The following is a 3,223-nucleotide window of genomic DNA, read 5'->3' as shown; positions in this document are numbered from 1 at the left end:
TGGGGCAGCCCCAATTAACTTGGGTGCATGGCATGTACACAAACGCCCTCCAAACCCTGGCAAAGGGGCAGACCAGAGACAGGACAGCAGAGCATGCACAAACATCTCAACTCTGCAAACATTCAGACTCCTCAGTTTTGTCCCATAATCATTTCACCCCCTTGCCAATGGCAAGGGAGGGTTCCAGCTCAACTAAATTCTACTTTAAATAACCACACAACTCTAACACTAGCATTGAGCTGACACAGACAGAAGCACAAAGGTCACTAAGCTGACCCACAATTTATATATATATATATATATATATATTTTGTTTTTTTCAGCAATGCTGCCCCCACAGCCATCACAAACCTTAGAACACTTAACATTTAGTATAAAGGGAATTCATTCATAATTCAGCACCATTACAGAACACTCCAGCTGACCTTTTTCACTGTTTAACTTTACACCCTGACCAAGCTTCACTAGAAAAGCCGATCCATAGCCCACATCACCATAGTGAACTCTAAGGATATAAAACCTTCACCTCTGAGTGAGGTCCCCTAACCCACCTCAGGGAGTTCCCAGGGTTCCAGAAATGTCCTGTACCAGCCTTGTAAACTTTCCAATGATCCTCACTTTTTCTCAGAGAGCAAACCCCAGAAATCTAGAGGTTCCCTCTGCACTTCTGAGGAAGTCCCCCTGGTTCCAGACAAGTCCATGCTCTCAGGTACAATCCCAGAAGCCCACCTACTTTCTGTGCCACCCCCACACTGCAGAATCATCACCTCCCAGGATTCCCAATGTCCCCATAAATCACCCACTTCCCAGAACCTTTTGACTTCCCAGAATCAGCCTGGGGACCCATGCATCCCACCAAGCAAACCAAGACTGTCCCTCCCACTTACACCCCCATTCTGCTTTTCACAACTGCCTACTTCTAAAGGTTCATGACTTAAACATTCCCTCTGCCAACCCCTGCTCACTGGGGCTGCCCTTGAACCCTCGATCTGCTCTAGAATGGTCACACGCAGTGTCTATGCCCTGCCTCCTGCTGCCACAGATTGGCCAGATGCTCACCCTTCCAACCCCACCCACGTAGGTCATACACTACAAAAGGTGCTGCCCTGCACGGGCCACTCCACAATGTGCCCGGTGGTCTCATGGATATGTTTCTTGCTTCAACAGTGTGTGAATGGAACAGAGCCAGGGTCTCTTCCCCACACCTTCTCCACATCGACCACCTTGTAACTGCTTCTCCAGTTGCAACCTCCAGGACCTACTTCTCGGCCATCCCCCAATGCAGTGACCAGCTAACACCATTATTTTGTGGTTATCTCCTCACTGTCAACCAACTATGAACTCCCAGATCCATCAGAATTATTCTGCCAATGTGGAGGCCTCTGTGAACTGCCTGGTCAATATGCAGCTGCAGGCCTCCTACACCTACCTCTCTCTGGTGAGCTTTCCTGGGAGTCCCCCAGCCCACGTTTCCCCCAACTGCGTGTGCCTTCTGCCCTCTGTGCATGCACGTGCCTTTTTGTACTGCTGGTTTGTCTGATGGCGGAATCTGCCCGCCTGGTCTCACCGTGCCTCATACTGAACATTGTCTCCTCCAACTTTTCCCACAGGGCTACTATTTCGACTGTGACAATGTGGCCATGAAGGGCATAGACGACTTCTTCCACGAGTTGGCAAAGGAGAAGCGCAAAGGCACTGAGCATCTCTTGAAGATGCAAAACCAGCACAGCAAAAGCACCATCTTCCAGGACGTGCAGGTCAATGGCAAGCGGAGACTGGGCTACCCTGCCCAGCATGCTGTGCATGCCACATCCCTTCCTTCTGGCATTTTGGTGCCTGGGGAATTGAGTACAGTTTTATGTGGGTTGCTTATTGTGGCTGAAGTGGAGGCGCTCTCGCAAAACATGGTGTCCAAACAGCTCTGTGCTCGCAGGGGCAGTGTAGTTGCAGGAGACTGGGGTCCTGCAAAGATGCTCACAGATCCGCTTGGGGGCTACATCCCTTCTTCACTCTTTCCTGCCTGGGACTCCTGGGAAATGCATGTGGAAAGCACTGAACCTGATTCTTTCTAATGTGCAGAAGCATTCCAAAGATGAGTGGGGTAATACCCTGAACACCATGGAAGCTGCCCTGGTCCTGGAGAAGTCCCTGGACCAGGCCTTTTGGATATGCATGCTCTGGGATCTGCCAACACAGACCTCCATGTAAGTATCCCCCTCCTCCATGGCTACCCAAACTCAGACCTTCCTTTGGCTGAACCCCCCACTCTAAGACTTGACTCCTTTTGATTGTCCAGGGAAATTCCTTGCTATGCCTTGCTTCCCACAACTGCCACATTGGTACCTATTGTCTCATATTATGTCTTAGTGGAATTTTTCATTTCTCTTCTATTCCTCAGCTCTGTGACTTCCTGGAGAAGAGAACCATTTCCTAGATGAGGAGGTGAAACTTATCAAAAAGATAGGTGACCACCTGACCAACCTCTACAGGCTTGCTGGCCTGCAGGCTGGCCTGGTGAGTATCTCTTTGAAAGACTCACTCTCAAGCACAACTAGGAGCCTCTGGAGCCCAGAGGACGTGGGGTAGAGCTCTATTCCCCCAGCATCCAGGCTTCTGCCTGAGCCCCTCCAGCCAGGAGGCATCTTTCTAACTGCCATCTTGTAGCCCTCTAAGAAGCCCTGAACCAAGTGTAAACAATAAAGCTTTTTGCAGCAGGTGGTGATGGTGAGTGTGTCTTGTGTGGGGAATTTATAAGGTTTGAACCCTCTCCTGTGGGTGGTGTGCTATAGCCAGGTCTTGCCTAGCTATTTTTTACTCCAGGGAGGGTTGAACTAAGTGGGTAGCTGGAAGCAGGCTGAGTGTTTTACAATGTAACTGTAATCAGAAAGAGGTCCTGTTTCATGAGTAATAATGGGGCCGGGCCTCTGCCAAGCTCTGAGATCATGTTTCTGGTTCAACCCTGGGAGGTAGGTAGTTCTTTCCAGATTATATGGGCACATTGAAGTTACTATGTCAATTAACTATGGTAAGCAAGCACACAAGACTAGCTATGAGGACAGCTTCCTCCCTCCCCACCCGGGCTTGTAAGAGATCAGGCCTGTCTTGAACATTAGGGTTTTCCCAATGCAAAGCACATACTCGGTAGCAAGAATTATTGATCTGAGCAGCTGGGAGCTTATGATGTACAGGAAGTGCTGAACTGGGGTTTTGGGTCTTAGTTGAG

At 49.6% G+C, this 3,223-nt stretch overlaps 1 pseudogene; it reads left to right on the top strand.

Annotated features, from left to right (window-relative positions):
- The first annotated feature begins 1,174 nt into the window (after positions 1–1,174).
- LOC101412839 (ferritin light chain-like) lies at positions 1,175–2,715 on the top strand (annotated as a pseudogene).
- The last annotated feature ends 508 nt before the right edge of the window (positions 2,716–3,223 follow it).

The sequence above is a fragment of the Dasypus novemcinctus genome, unplaced genomic scaffold, assembly GCF_030445035.2.
Source record: "Dasypus novemcinctus isolate mDasNov1 unplaced genomic scaffold, mDasNov1.1.hap2 scaffold_106, whole genome shotgun sequence".
NCBI lineage: Eukaryota > Metazoa > Chordata > Mammalia > Cingulata > Dasypodidae > Dasypus > Dasypus novemcinctus.
The sequence above is the reverse complement of the archived record's forward strand: the minus strand, read 5'-3'. Positions and strand labels throughout refer to the sequence as shown.